The following is a 16,373-nucleotide window of genomic DNA, read 5'->3' on the forward strand; positions in this document are numbered from 1 at the left end:
TCAATTCGGTCCACCGAGATTGGTAAATTGTGTGTAATGGTTAGATTTTGTGTGGAGGATATATATACCCCTCCACCCACTCTTCATTCGTGGAGAGAGCCATCAGAACATACCTACACTTCCAATACACATTTTCTGAGAGATAACCACCTACTCATGTGTTGAGGCCAAGATATTCCATTCCCACCATATGAATCTTGATCTCTAGCCTTCCCCAAGTTGCTTTCCACTCAAATCTTCTTTCCACCAAATCTGTATCTTGTGAGAGAGAGTTGAGAGTTGGGGAGACTATCATTTGAAGCACAAGAGGAAGGAGTTCATCATCAACACACCATCTGTTACTTCTTGGAGAGTGATGTCTCCTAGATTGGCTAGGTGTCACTTGGGAGCCTCCAACAAGATTGTGGAGTTGAACCAAGGAGTTTGTAAGGGCGAGGAGATCGCCTACTTCGTGAAGATCTACCGCTAGTGAGGCAAGTCCTTCATGGGCGATGGCCATGATGGGATAGACAAGGTTGCTTGTTCGTGGACCCTTCGTGGGTGGAGCCCTCCGTGGACTCGTGCAACCGTTACCCTTTGTGGGTTGAAGTCTCCATCAACGTGGATGTATGATAGCACCACCTATCGGAACCACGACAAAACATCCGTGTCTCCAATTGCGTTTGAATTCTCCAAACCCTTCCCCTTACATTCTTGCAAGTTGCATGCTTTACTTTCCGCTGCTCATATACTCCTCGCATGCTTGCTTGATATGTATTGTGCTTGTTAAACTTGTGCCAAAACTCCACTTCAACTTAAAGAAGTTAAAAACTGCAACTTTTGGTACTTAGTGTCTAATCACCCCCCCTCTAGACACCACTTCTCGATCCTTTCACATGGCTTCCTCGCGCTCCAGCGCTCTTCGGGACGGGCGGACGACGGACCACAAGGAGATAGCAGCCATTGCTGTTGACCGGCTGGCCGGCAGGCGGCCGGAGGATGACTGAGGGAGTCCTGGATTAGGGGGTCTCCGGATAGCCGGACTATCTCCATTGGCCGGACTGTTAGACTATGAAGATACAAGATTGAAGACTTCGTCTCGTGTCCGGATGGGACTCTACTTGGCGTGGAAGGCAAGCTAGGCAATACGTATATGGATATCTCCTCCTTTGTAACCGACCTTGTGTAACCCTAACCCTCTCCGGTATCTATATAAACCGAAGGGTTTTAGTCCGTAGGACAACAATCACAAAATACAATCATACCATAGGCTCGCTTCTAGGGTTTAGCCTCTCTGATCTCGTGGTAGATCTACTCTTGTACTACCCATATCATCAATATTAATCAAGCAGGACGTAGGGTTTTACCTCCATCAAGAGGGCCCGAACCTGGGTAAAACTTCGTGTCCCTTGCCTCCTGTTACCATCCGGCCTAGACGCACAGTTCGGGACCCCCTACCCGAGATCCGCTGGTTTTGACACCGACATTGGTGCTTTCATTGAGAGTTCCGTTGTGTCGTCGTCATCAGGAAGGATGTCTCATCCCGTCTTTAAAGACGGCACTATCGCTGAGGGAGCTTTGGCTATCGGCCAAACTCTCCGACTAGGTGGTTTTCTTATGACCTCCCGTTCGGCCGCTGCGCCGACGATGACTTCTCGGGTCATCGAAAGCAATCTTCACGTCAACTCGGAACTCGCCGAGCAGTTAGATCCAATGGAGCTCTCTTCCCTGAACGAGCTCTTGGATCGCATCACCGCCCTGGGAGTCGCTACAGACTATGATCAGATTGGGCCTAAATCCGATCTGAGAGAGATCAACTCTCCCCAGGTCACCCATCACGTTGCAGTGGTGGAGGAACAATGCCGCAACCCTTCATCTACCTTAAGGACTAGCTATGTCCGGATTCCCGATCCCTCCAAGCCGGATACCCGCGGAGGGGAGGACAACACTCAAGGCCTGAACCTAGAATCAGGCAGCGGGCTAAATTTATTGGAAAACATCCAAGAATCCAAACTTTCGAGTTCGGAAACTCCTTGGCCCCTGAGTCTCACATGGGGTGAGGATTCGCATTCAATTCCACCCACCCACCCAAACATACGCGATCTATCCCAAATTAGGCAAGAGCCCGAAGAAACAGTACACCATTACTGGGCCAGATTCCTCCTGGTCATGAACAGGATAAAGGACTGCTGCGAGGAAGACACAATTTCATTCTTCTGCAATAATTCCACGGACAAGGGAATCCTCAACGCCATAAGTCGTCGCGAAGTCACACGCTTTGCCGACTTGGTGTCCATAGTACAAAAGTATTGTGCGATGGAAAGCGCCTGGAAAACCGAAGTATAATTTTGGGATAATCCGGCCCTGAATACAAACCCAGTCCGAAATAAAAGGGTGCATTATTACAATACACCTGGGTTAACTACCAAAAAGCAAAAGCCCTCTACGGGGCAAGGAACCGTACTGGAGGGATGGCTCAACGGGCCCTGCAAAATTCATAGTACAGCGGATGCAATACCAACGCACAACCTTAGAGCATGTTGGATACTCCGGCAGGTGGCCAAAAGTGATGAGGATCTACTCCTCCCAAAGACCACAGAACACCATCCCGTGGACAACAATATGGTGTTAACGGTCTTTGAGACCTTCGCGTCAAATAATAGATGCAAGCGAACACTCCGCAGCATGGCCGAAATCTGCCACATAGCAGAAATAAATCCTTGGAGTGACACGGCTATTACCTTCAATGCCAGTGACGAACCTAAATTCCAAACAGCCCGAGCACCAGTCGCACTGGTCCTCAGTCCAATCGTGGACGGATTTCGACTCACCAAGGTACTCATGGACGGCGGCAGCGGGTTAAACCTCATCTATGAGGAAACTCTTCAAAAGATGGAAATAGACTGGAGCCGCATTGAGCAAAGTAGCACAACCTTTAGAGGAATCATCCCCAGTCGGGAAGCACGCTGTGCTGGAAAAATCACACTAGACGTGGTATTCGGCACGCCGGACAATTACAGGTCCAAAGAAATTACATTCCAGGTGGCCCCGTTCAGCAGCGGATATCACGCTCTATTAGGGCGGGAGGCGTTTACAATCTTCCAAGCCATACCCCATTACGGGTACATGAAGCTCAAAATGCTCGGGCCCAACAGAATCATCACTCTTGTTAGTGATCCGGACATAGCACTCTGCGCCTAAAATAAGACAGCTGCACTGGCCCTTGAGGCACTATCCGAAGCCCTAGCGGCCAAAGAACTAACTGCACTGCGCTCCATGGTGAATAGGGACGACGTGATACTCGATAAGAGATCCAAGTCCACCTCCTTTAAACCAGCGGACGAAATAGTCAAATTCCAAGTCCATCCAACGGACCCTACAAAATAGCTTCCATCGGGGCACAATTAAACCCTAATGTCGACACCGCACTGCGAGAGTTCCTATGCGAGAACTGGGACATTTTCGCCTGGCACCCTTCAGACATGCCAGGAATCCCACGCAGGCTGGCTGAACACAGCCTAAATATCCCAAAAGGATTCAAGCCGGTCAAGCAGGCTCTTCGACGTTTCTCCGAGCCTAAAAGACAAGCCATGGGAGAGGAGCTAGCCAAGCTATTGGAGGCCGGATTCATCAGAGACATAAAACATCCGGACTGGCTAGCAAACCTGGTGATGGTACCAAAGAAGGACAAATCCTGGCGCTTGTGCGTTGATTTTAAGGACCTTAACAAGGCCTTCCCAAAGGATCCCTTCCCCCTCCCCCGCATCGATCAAATCATCGATGCTACCGCAGGACACGATTCATTGTGTTTCCTCGACACATACTCCGGCTACCATCAAATTAAAATGGCAGAGACAGACCAAGCCGCAATGGCATTCATCACACCATACGACCCATTCTGCTTCAACACAATGCCCTTCGGGCTAAAAAAATGCCAACACAACATATCAGCGCATGATTCAGACATGTCTGGCAAACCAGATCGGCAAAACAGTGGAGGCATACGTAGATGACGTGGTCGTTAAAACCAAGCATGTCAAAACTCTAGTAGATGACTTGAGGCTCACATTCGACAACCTCCGAGCATATGACATCAAGCTCAATCCAGAAAAATGTGTTTTCGGCGTACCAGCCGGAAAGCTCCTGGGATTCATTGTCTCCAGTAGAGGTATTGAAGCTAATCCGGCCAAAATCCGAGCGTTGTCACAGTTGGCTACCCCAATAGACCTCAAACAAATACAAAAATTGACTGGATGTGTGGCGGCTCTAAGCCACTTTATCTCCCGCTTGGGAGAAAAGGCATTACCCCTTTATTGCCTCCTCCGGCGCACAGAACACTTCGAGTGGACGGACGCCGCCACGGCCGGACTCAACGAAATAAAAGCCATAATAGCAACAAACCTAGTCCTGGCCGCGCCAAACATTGGCGAACCAATGCTATTATACATTGCGGCAACTCATCAAGTAGTAAGCGCAGTACTCATCGTCGAGCGAGAGGCGGACGGACACAAATTCCCCCTTCAAAAGCCGGTTTACTATGTGTCCACTGTCCTTACTCCATGCAAATCATGGTACCGCATTATCAAAAGATAGCGTACGTGGTATTTATGGCATCCCGGAAGCTGCGACACTACTTTCAAGAGTGTTCGATAATGGTAGCCTCGGAGGTACCACTTAACGATATTATAAACAACCACGATGCGACGGGCCGGATTGCCAAATGGGCCATTGAGCTCCTCCCGTTCGACATAACCTACAAGCCACGGCGAGCTATTAAGTCGCAAGTTTTGGCTGACTTCGTCGCTGAATGGACGGAAGCCGAACTCCCTAAAGAATACGACACATATTCAAACTGGATCATGCACTTCGACGGCTCCAAAATGTTGGCTGGTCTGGGGGCTGGCGTCGTTTTGACGTCCCCAACAGGAGACACCGTTCAATATGTACTACAGATAATGTATACGGACTCCAACAACGCAGCCGAATATGAGGCCCTTCTACATGGTCTCCGGATGGCAGTATCCATGGGCATTCAACGCCTAGAGGTGCGCGGGGATTCGAACCTCGTGATATCCCAAATAAATGGAGACTTCGACGCCAAGGATCCGAAAATGGCAGCTTATCGCAATGCCGTCCTAAAAATGTCAGCTCGGTTCGAGGGGCTCGAATTTCACCATGTGGCTCGGGAAAATAATCAGGCGGCGGATATCCTCGCCCGCATCAGCGCAAAACGCGACACGATACCTCCCAACATATTTCTGGAACGGCTCTTCAAGCCATCCGTAGCATGGGAAGGGGACACCAGTAACAACAGTTCGGACTCGGCCAAAATACCCGAAACCGAACTCTCTGACATAATCGGAGGCTCCGCCACCGAAATAACGCAATCAGCCCACGAAATAATGGCCATTGTTGCTCCGTGGATAGAACCATTCCTGGCCTACTTAACTAGGCAGGAACTTCCGGAGGACCAAAATGAGGCACACTACATAGTGCGGCGATCCAAGGCCTACAGGGTCCATGAGGGAGAATTGTACAAAAAAAGCGCTACCGGAGTCCTTCAAGGGTGCATCTCCGAAGAGGAAGGGCAGAACCTTTTGGCAGAAATTCATGCCGGACTCAGCGGTCATCACGCCGCAGCCCGGGCTCTTGTAAGCAAGGCCTTCCATACAGGATTCTATTGGCCAACGGCCCAGGCAGATGCACATGACTTGGTCCAATGTTGCGCCGGTTGCCAGCTCTTTGCAAATCAAAGCCACATGCCACCCACCGCCCTCCGAACAATCCCCATTACATGGCCCTTCGCGGTCTGGGTGCTTGACATGGTTGGACCCCTTAAAGGGGGAACCCACAAGAAAAAAATACTTATTGGTCATGGTGGATAAATTCACCAAATGGATAGAGGCCAAACCGGTTAAAACAGCCGAATCCAGACCGGTGATAGATTTCATATCCGGGGTTGTACACCGTTACGGCGTCCCCCACAGCATCATCACTGATAACGGCACGAACTTCACGGCCGACGAGGTAAAACTCTGGTGCAGCAAAATGGTTACCAAGCTCGATTATGCTTCAATATATCACCCACAAACCAACGGTCAAGTCGAACGAGCAAATGGTCTTATAATGAGCGGCATTAAACCCAGATTAGTGGGATCCTTAACGGAGTCTAACACGCACTAGGTAGAGGAGCTCGACTCCGTACTCTGGGGGCTGCGGACCGCGCCGAATCGTAGTACTAGATATACACCATTTTTATGGTGTACGACGCAGAGGCAATCCTACCTTGTGACATAGTTCATGACTCACCCCGAGTGCGCATGTACGAAGAAAGAGAAGCCGAGCTCGATCGGCAGGACAGTCTGGACACCTTGGAGGAAGAGCGCGATGTAGCCAAAGCCCGTTCCGCAATTTACCAGCAACCGGCTCGTAGATACCAAAGCAGAGAAGTCCAGGCCAAAACTTATAACGTTGGCGAACTAGTTCTATGGCTGCCGGATAAGAAAAAGAACAAGCTAGAGCCCAAATGGGAAGGTCCCTTCATCATCGACCAAGTTCTGACCGGTGGAGTGTACCGACTGCGGGATGCATCGACTAGTCGACTCGAGCCAAACCCATGGAATGCAGCCAGGCTCCGAAGATTCTACGCCTAGCACCGGACTTTATGTTAGTCCCTTCCCTTTGTCCATTTTTTGCATATGCATCATCTGTCTTGTTTCCCTTACTTTCTTTTCTCTAGGCCTTCAAGGGTCACCTTGTGCCTCATTCATATATCATAGATGCGCTAGCCGCACTCTTCATACTTGGGGGCTTCTTTCACAGAAGCTTAAATTATTTACCTGGGCCTCACACCCAACACATGTGTTATACTTCCGCGTGTACCTTTTTTCACCATTATATGCATCGATATGACTTAAGTTTTGGCCAAGCTGGGTTGCCTGGCTCTTGTATTTATGCCCTATGTTCCCGTTAATTAGGCTAGGGCATAAGGGGAGCACCTCTGCGATTGTTACCGCTGGGTCAGCCGGACGTGTACCTCAGACTGAGTGAAGCCGAAAGCTAGCATTCTTAAGAGAATATTCGGTCGGTGAACAAAAGATGACTTTTATTTATTATCCATATCTGCCCCCAGATGTTTTTTTCTGCGCTTTTTGTCGTAGTCCGGACATGCACTTTAGGGCATGCCTACCCAGGGAAAGGAACCCTTAACAGAACTATTCTCTCTGGAAGATGTTTCTTACTACCCATGTAATATAACATAACTAGTTGGGCACTTGTCTGATAAAGCACTAATGACCCCTACGCTTGGTCTCCACGCATGCCTCGGTTCTTACATAACCGAGAGGGTATTCAGATACACTCCGGACTGTCGGGTCCCGAGGTTGAAGCGAAAAGGTCCGCCACGACAAACGATCTACAATCCGGCTAGAAGGCATCATACATGTCACTTTAAAATTACATAGTCAATTTGACTAGTTGAATTCCTCTTCAATGCCATCCAATAGGCTGTCTAGTCTACCGTCCTATTGGGAATAGTTTGCAGCCAATTCTACTTGGCTATACACTAAACTCACAGGGATCTCCTTGCCATCAGGCCCCACAGGTCCGACTTCGGCCATGTGGTTCGGGTCAGCCTTCGTGTACCGTGTCTTCACCATTGCCTAGGCTTCCCTGGCACCCTGACGGCAGGCCGATATCTTCCATAATCGGAAGCACCGTCGTGCTCCATTCAGCTTTTCTGCAAGCTCTCCAAGGCCTTCGGGTATGGAGACGGACAGCCACAAGGCCTAGGCGATGCCTTGCATCACCTGCTGAACTCGTTCGTGCAACTGCGAGATCTTGGGAAGAAGATCACCCGTTGAACCAGGCATAGCATACCTACAGACATAACTCTGTCAGCCAGCTTCCTTGCCGAACTCTTTTTTCAAAAGTTCGTTCAAAGCACTTACTATATATGCCGCGTCGAAGCCGCCGGTTCTCCTTAACAGAGTCCGACAGTTGGGCACGAACATCTTTTAGTTCCACGCCCAGCTTGGTGTTGGCATCTTGGAGATCATTCTTCTCCTGCCTCACCCTCATCAGCACGCTCTCACCGGCCTTCAGCTGGCGTATGAGCTGTTGCTTATCTGGAGTTACTCCGGCGTCATCTGCAATTTTATCGTCAGATCGGCATATACGCCGCATTCTACACATGATACTTATCATTCAAAGGATATGTTACCAGAGGGGGTCTCTTTGGGCTCCCCTGCCACGGCCAGTGCGGCCTAAAGTTGGGCGTTGCACTCTTCCAGCTCCTGGGACAGTTGAGTATTCTTTTTTGTAAGAACCTGCATAACAAATGATCCTTAAATCAGTTATCTTAACTGTTTCAAGTCTCAGGGGCTACTGATATATATAATCATCAAATTTTCTCACCCGTATGTCTTTTACATACTGCTCCGTGGCTCTGGCTAGACCATTTTGAGCGGCACGGAGGTGCGCGTCTCCCGAGCTAAAGGCATCTAATGCCTCTTGGGAGAAACAAGCGTCACGAAGAACAGTCCGGCGACGCCTGTGGTTCATGGCACTTTCCACCTTGGAATGGGTGGCGGATAGTTTATCCGCATCCTCTGTCAGAGGAGCACCCGGCGCACGCCTTGTATTCGTTCCTGCCTCTGAATCCGGCCTTGGAGCCTGGCTTGTGGAGGCGCGATTGGTAGCCTCTCTGGGTATAGTCCGGCGAGCTCTCTTTTTCCTGAAAAGAAGGCATGGGCGTTAATATGCCTCTGAAAATAATGTCTTGCAATAAAGACGGCGCGCCGTACCGCTACGCCGGTGTCTCAATCAGGACTGCGGGTCTTTTCAGCCCACCTGGCCTCGCGGGCCCTTGTTGGCTAGTTGCCACGGGCTCCGCCTTCTGCCCCGAGGACCTCCCCTGCAAAACACGGTTGTTATACGTCAATCAGAAAGCGCAAGGACGGATCCCTTTTCAAGTGCTGGGACTTCGGTCTCAGTCACCTATGAGGCTGGAACTAGCCCAGGGTAGTCGGCCGTAATGGCCACCAAGGCGTTGTCATTACTCCATTGGTAAAATACCCCATCGATCAGCTCCACAGATATGTCCGGATCCTCCTGGGAGGCCGGGTCAAGGGACCGTCCAGGGTCCTCGGGTTGAGGAGGAGGGCTGTTTATCTCCTTTACTGCCTGGCGCAGCTCCTGTGATGAAATCGCTAGAATAAATACTTAACTACAGGAATACAAAATGGATGGGTGATAAAAAGTCTCCGCTTACCCAGCTCGGAGGATTGTACATAGAAAATCCGCCCTGCGGGTTGACACGAAGGAATTCCTCCTCTTCTCCCTTGTACAAAGTGGATAAGATCTTTATTAGATCGGCAGCTGATCCCAGCCCTTTGCGGCCGTGGCAGGTGGCGTCATCCTCCCCGTTGAAATCCCACATGGGGTGGCCTCTATACTGAAGCGGCTACACCCCCCGCATGATGCATGTGGCCATGACCTCGATCATGGTCAATCCGGATCGAGCTAAAAAACTTATCCGACTCATCAGGTAAAGAATGTCCCTGTCATCTTCCTCCAGGGAGCTCCGTGGACGCCAGCTCCGGCGCTTCTTCAAAGGGGCGTTGTTGAACTCAGGAAGGCCGATCCGAATAGGATCCGGGAGGGGGACGTCTTCCATATAAAACCAGTCTGAAGGCCAGTCTTTGGACGTCTTCTTCGGGGTCCCGGACAGGTATCCGGTCCCGGCAATACGCCACACTTCGGCTCCGCCCACTTGATATATTGATCCCTTCTGAGAACGGGGCACAAGGCAGAACAACTTCTTCCACAGAGCGAAATGAGCTTCACAGCCCAAAAACAACTCGCAAAGGGCTACGAATCCCGCGATATGCAGCAGGGAGGCAGGCGTAAGATTGTGCAACTGGAGGCCATAGAACTCAGGTTGCCCCCGGAGAAACGGATGAATTGGAAATCCGAGCCTTCTTACCAAATAAGGGACAAGGCAAACCCGCTCTCCCTTGTAGGGATTGGGAAAGCTCTCCGCTTGCTCTCCGCCATTATAGGTGGCCAGCCCGGCTCGAACCGGGACCAAGTATGCTGGGGGAAGAAATCCCTTGGACTGAAGCATCACTAATTTGCTGTGCGGGATGGGAAATCTCTCCCAATCTCCAGGCTTGGAGCTAGGGGTGCGAGAGGAGGAGCTGCGTCGACCGGCCATGATGGAATGGATCTCTGTCGGGTGCGCTCCAATGAAGGCTCGCCAAGGGAGGATGGTGTGATTTGGATCTGAATCCTCGTCTTTTTAAATAGGCAGCTCGTTCACACAGCTAGGGGGGTAAATGTGAAAACACCCTGGCTCTTCACATTCGCTCGACACGTGGAAAGTGGCCATTATTGGGTGTAGAAGCCAAGGAGTACAAACATTCATAAGAAACCGGACACTATTTCGACAAGTACACAGAATTTGGAGAGGAACCCTCCTTGCAATGCCGAAGACAATACTACGCGCCGGACTCATCGTCATTGAAGCCTAGTTCAGGGGCTACTAAGGGAGTCCTGGATTAGGTGGTCTCCGGACAGCCGGACTATCTCCATTGGCCGGACTGTTAGACTATGAAGATACAAGATTGAAGACTTCGTCTCGTGTCCGGATGGGACTCTACTTGGCGTGGAAGGCAAGCTAGGCAATACGTATATGGATATCTCCTCCTTTGTAACCGACCTTGTGTAACCCTAACCCTCTCCGGTGTCTATATAAACCGAAGGGTTTTAGTCCATAGGACAACAATCATACCATAGGCTAGGTTCTAGGGTTTAGCCTCTCTGATCTCGTGGTAGATCTACTCTTGTACTACCCATATCATCAATATTAATCAAGCAGGATGTACGGTTTTACCTCCATCAAGAGGGCCCGAACCTGGGTAAAACTTCGTGTCCCTTGCCTCATGTTACCATCCGGCCTCGACGCACAGTTCGGGACCCCCTACCCAAGATCCGCCGGTTTTGACACCGACAACAAAGACGTCCCAATGGAGAACGTGGTAGTCGACGATCCGGCGCCAACCCCCTCCTCCGCGCCATCCTCGCCGGTGCATTGCACCATGACCATTGGCGAGGTCCGTGCCCAATATATGGACAGGGTGAGGCAGATGCGTGAGGAGCAGTTCCGGGAGGCGCAGGCCGACGCCGCTTACAACCACCATCTCTTCCAGGAGCACCTGCAGGCGGAGGAGCATATCGCCGCGGAGTGGGCGGAGCAGGACGCACTGCTCGACTCATACCGCTTCGCCCGCAAGGGCCGCCTTGAGTGCTGGCGGTACCGCATGCAGGTGGCGGAGGCTGCGGCCGCCTACAAAGAGGCTAGCAAAGAGGGCGATGAAGCGGGAGAGTCGCTGTTTGGCGAGACCGAGGACGATGCAGAGGACAATGCCGGCTTCAACGAGTCCCCGCTCCGCTGGCGTCGATGAGGCCCTGCTCCGCCGAGGCCCCGTGGTGCCAACAACGAGGCAGAGGACACCGCCGGCTCTGCCAAGGCCCCGCCCCGCCAACAATGAGGTAGAGGACATCGCCGGCTCAGCCCAGGCCCCACCCTGCCGGCAATGAGACAGAGGACATCGTCGGCTCCGCCGAGGCCCCGCCCCGCTGCCAACGAGGCTGCGCCACACAGAAAACAAGGAAGAGTAGAACATGGTAGGTCGCTACCACTCGGGTCCAAGTAAGGCCACCGCTGCTACCCTTCGGTTGAAGTCAGGCTAGGTGGGTTGACCATTGACGTCCGGTTAGCTTCTTGGCGGCGACGTGGAGTCGGAGAGCTGCGCTAGAGAAGAACGCTGCTTCTACTTAACTGCTGGTGCAGTTGGCTGACTGACACGTGGGCCCAACAGGCCACATGTCAGTTACGCAACTGCACCTGCAGTTAAGTCACTGAAGCTTCTGTTCGGCTCAGCGGGACACATGTGGGTAGCTTCGGTTAATTTATTATACCTCCAGCGCACCCCCTTTTAGTTGAAGAATGTATGAAATGTAATGAAATCCGGCATGTTTATATGAAATCGGACCGTCTATGAATGAATTTATTTTGATTAGTTCGAATTCCTGTATCACTGGCATTGGATGAACATGCAAAACAATACGTACTAGCATTATTCCCAGGGTGATCACCTCGTTTGCAGCAGTTTCACATGTACTCCCTCCAGTCCTTTCTAGTCTGCATACAAGTTTTGTCTGCGGTCAAAGTGTCTCTACTTTGACCAATCTTATACAAAAAAGTATGCACTTTCACAATGTGCAAAGTAAAAAGGAACAGAAGGAGTACAAAGAGTTTGAGCAGCTTTTTAGCGTTTCTATACATGGCAATCAAACACACAGGCCTGGCAATTCATAGAGAACATTCAAAACAATCGATGATTATGCATCTCAGCGACTCACATGTCAGAGGCAATATTTACTTCACAACTAAAGAATAGAGAAAAAATTGATCGACGCTACTGACAGCAAAGGGCGTCCCATTTGAAAATATCAAACGCATGTCTTGCTAAAATCAATGAGCAAAATTTGACAAGGTTGTCCCATTACAAAATATCAAATGCCTACGATTGTGGAATGGGCAGAGTTTGCTATCAGTTTGGACATTGACATGGCACCTCGTGCTAAATAACCAGCTGTTCTTTTTGTGCAATTCCACCAAAATGAACCAAATTCGCGCGTAGCTTGTATCATTTCGCCCTTATATGTTGCAACGCCTTGAACTTATCGGCACCTCCTTTCTTGTGGTGGAAATGAATGATTCGATGTATTCATGAACATTTTGTGCAGTTCCCATTGAAATCAAGCTGAGCACCCCTGTTTGCAAAAATACAAAAAAGTGATTAGTATAAAGCAAACTATACTATGAATTGACAGTTTCAACAGGCACATACATGGTCCATGTAGAGCACACTTTTAGAAAAATGGAACTCACCAAAAAGAATCCTAGAACAACATTGTACTCGTGCATCACAGCAAAAAAATGGAGATTTGTCAGTCCTTCTGAGAAGAAGTTAGTTTGGTCTTGTGGGGAGTAATGTAACCATTCTTCAACTGCTCCTTCTGCTGAGAAGATAGACAGGGCTTCTTCATCCTGGCATAATCAGAACTAGTCACTTCACGTACTCCATATTCTTCTTCAGAGGAAGATGATCCTGTTGTGCAAAGACAAGAGGACTACTAAATGCTAGCATCCCAGTTTGCTCGAAAAAAGGAAACGAAATATTTAAAACAACACAGATGAAGTACTTATCAAGGACAATACCACTTTTTCATGACAGTATCTAAACAGTAGCACAACACCAATAGAGATGACAAAGCTCAATCATATGGATGAAATCAGTGGGCGAGTACCAACCTTTGTCAGGAGGCTTATTGTGTAGAGCATACAGATGAAGCACTTCTCCGGAACCATCTGTTGCTATCTATGGTGGTGGCCAAGCTTACTATATAATCCTCGATTAGTTTAATGTTTCCAACATCTTCTTTTGCAGTTCCACTAAAATATATGGTATCTTCAAAGAAGATCCCTGTTTGCACAAGTAGAGATAATTATGTATTACATTAAGAGTGGCATCAAATCAGTTGCAAAACAATTGCTTGTTCCAGCCATAGCAATAAATTAAGATGCAAAACTATATCATTACTTGTGTCATCACATTTCCAGTGCTTCATTACAGCACTGGGAGTTGATTTTTGTTTTTCTTCTGCTTGTTCTTCCCCTTCATCACTTGGTTCAATAACAGACAAGCTTCGCCTTAAATGTAAGATTTGGCATATCAATTAGGGAGCACAGGTATAGTACTAAACTTAATTTTCTGATGAAAGTGGCAAAATATAGGCCAGCAGTTGTGAAATATCCTTATCTTACCTCAATGGGATATTACGGTGCACATACAGATTGGAAGTCTTGTCTCCATTTGGGCAGTTCACTAAAATCAAGCAACATTATCGTACAAGTAGCACAACATATGAAAGCACACTGCAGAATCATGTGAAAGAAGGCTAGTACTGACCACTCATGATGCGGAATTCAAACAACTCACAAGAAGAAGATCTGAACCAAATTCACCTTAACGGATAGGAAGTAAGATCTCCTCTTGTGCAGTTCCACTAAGATCAAGCAATCAAGCAACGTTGTCGGTGTGACATTTTGGTTGAACTGCACAAAACACTTTTAAAACAAAAGTGTTTTGTGCAGTGCAACAAAAGGTCACAATGGCAACGAGGTGAAGTAGATAACCCTGTTTACACAGAGGTGCAAAGGAAACAATTAGTGGTCAATAAAGGTGGATGACACAGAAGCCAACAAAAAGAAGCATCTACCTTATCTAAATGGGAAAGAAAGCAAAACAGTAGCATTTCTCAAACGGTGGCATTGATTAATATTAACATAGAGATTATATTAACAATAAAATTCGTTAAACATGTAATTTGCTTTTAACTATGGCATTGCATCAATTTTCTAGCGGCATTATTAGAGGGTGTTTGTTTACAGGGACATTTTGGTGTAGGGACTAAAAAAGCTCCGTGTCAGTCCCATCTAAACCAAACAGGAGGGACTTTTAGGGACTAAAAGTGGGCATTTGGGACTAAAGAAAGAAGACCCCGAGTGTCGTGGGTTTGTCACGGCAGATGTCCTCGTGAAAGAACTTCGTCGTGGAGCCATCGCTACGGGTTAGCTTAAAGGGGTTAAACCGGACAAGGGGACACGAGGGTTTTTATACTAGTTCGGCCCCTTCGATGAAGGTAAAAGCCTACGTCTAGTTGTGATTGTTATTGCAAGGGTTTTGATGGCCAGGGAGCAAATCCGCTTTGCCTGGCTCTCGAGTTGTTGTCTGTCGTCCCTAAACCGCTGCCGGGTCGTCCCTTTATATACACAGGTCGACGCCCGCCAGTTTACAGAGTCCCGAGGCCGGATCATAAACGTGTCCGGCTCGGTCTCTATTCCTTCTACTTACAACACAAGTTACATGATAAAGTTGGTTTACGTCTACATGCCTTAACTAGCCTTTGGGCCTTGGGCCTTCGTAAAGCACCTCCATCCTCACGTCTTCATGGGCTCCTAGCCTTCATAGAGCTAACCCGGCCACTCCTTGCCGGTTTATGTCCAGTAGTAATATCCCCAACATTAGGCCCTAGATTGATTTGAACTTGTTCATGTCAATCTTCAATACTTAGAAAAATTCCTCCTTTGCATCTTTACCTTGATCTTGTAAACCGCCGTGACGTCATACTCCAGGATCATAATAAACCGCCATGATGTCACCTTGTTATTAAAAAATGATACATCTCACCTTCAGTAAATGAACCTCCGGCAATCGAGGCGACTGCTCCTGTTAGGTATTCAATATTCCGGCTCCTCGATTCTCACGCCTGTCACCTCTCCCTTTACCTTATAAGTAAGGCCAAGGGTCATTTCCCTTTTCCCCTCCGTCCGTTCGCCTCTTCTTCCTCCTCGCGATGCCCCTGCCTCCGAGCGCCGCTGCCATCGTCGAGCTTCGCCTTTGCATCACCGACAGCCGCTGCATCAACCTGATCGCCTCAGCAAGACGCGGCGCATCTCTGCTCCCTGATTTGCTGCTTGTAAGCTCTCCCCCTTCTTCTGTAGATCCATTAGGGTTCATGCAGGTTCTTCTTGTTCTTCTCCTGTTCTTCGCCAACTCATAGATAACAGAACTTTATCTTGATATGTTCCGCATAGTAGCTACAAAACTCCGTATTTCAACCATTTGATCCAATCTTTAGACACACTGTAACTTGATCTGGACTTTTCGTGAACTGCTTCGGAACCAAGCTTTTGAATCTCAATATTTTTCCTTTTCCTGACTTTCGGTAGATCCAAAAAATTTAATGCAGTCTTGTGAAACCTGTTTTACCTTACTTAGCCGTTCTGGCTTTAGATCTGTACATTTTTACCACATAGGCGGTTTACCTTTGTAAAAACAACCTATCACATACCATTAGTCCCCTGGTAAACCGGCAAACCCCTTCACATCCGATGTTATAATCCGGTTTAACAACTTGTGTTACCTTTGTTCTGATATGACCTTGTCATTTAATACTGTATCAGCCTCCGGTTTACGCCATTTTTCATAGCTGTATATCTTTATTCCGTTGCACCATACGTACCACCATGAATTATTTGTAAACCGACGTTTTTTCCTTTTCAGATTTTCATTCGCAATGGCCAAACAGTTTTACACTTGCAACTGGGCTCCTTCGTGGGTTACCGAAGAACAGTTGAACGGAATGGCCAATGTCGGCACCTTGACCAAGAAAACTGAGATTCGATGGCGAGTTCCAGGAACAGAGAATCCTCCTACCCCGAGGCAGGGTGAGGTAGTGGTCTTTGTCGACCACATAGGCCG

The sequence above is a fragment of the Triticum dicoccoides genome, chromosome 3A (genome assembly GCF_002162155.2).
Source record: "Triticum dicoccoides isolate Atlit2015 ecotype Zavitan chromosome 3A, WEW_v2.0, whole genome shotgun sequence".
Taxonomy (NCBI): Eukaryota; Viridiplantae; Streptophyta; class Magnoliopsida; order Poales; family Poaceae; genus Triticum; species Triticum dicoccoides.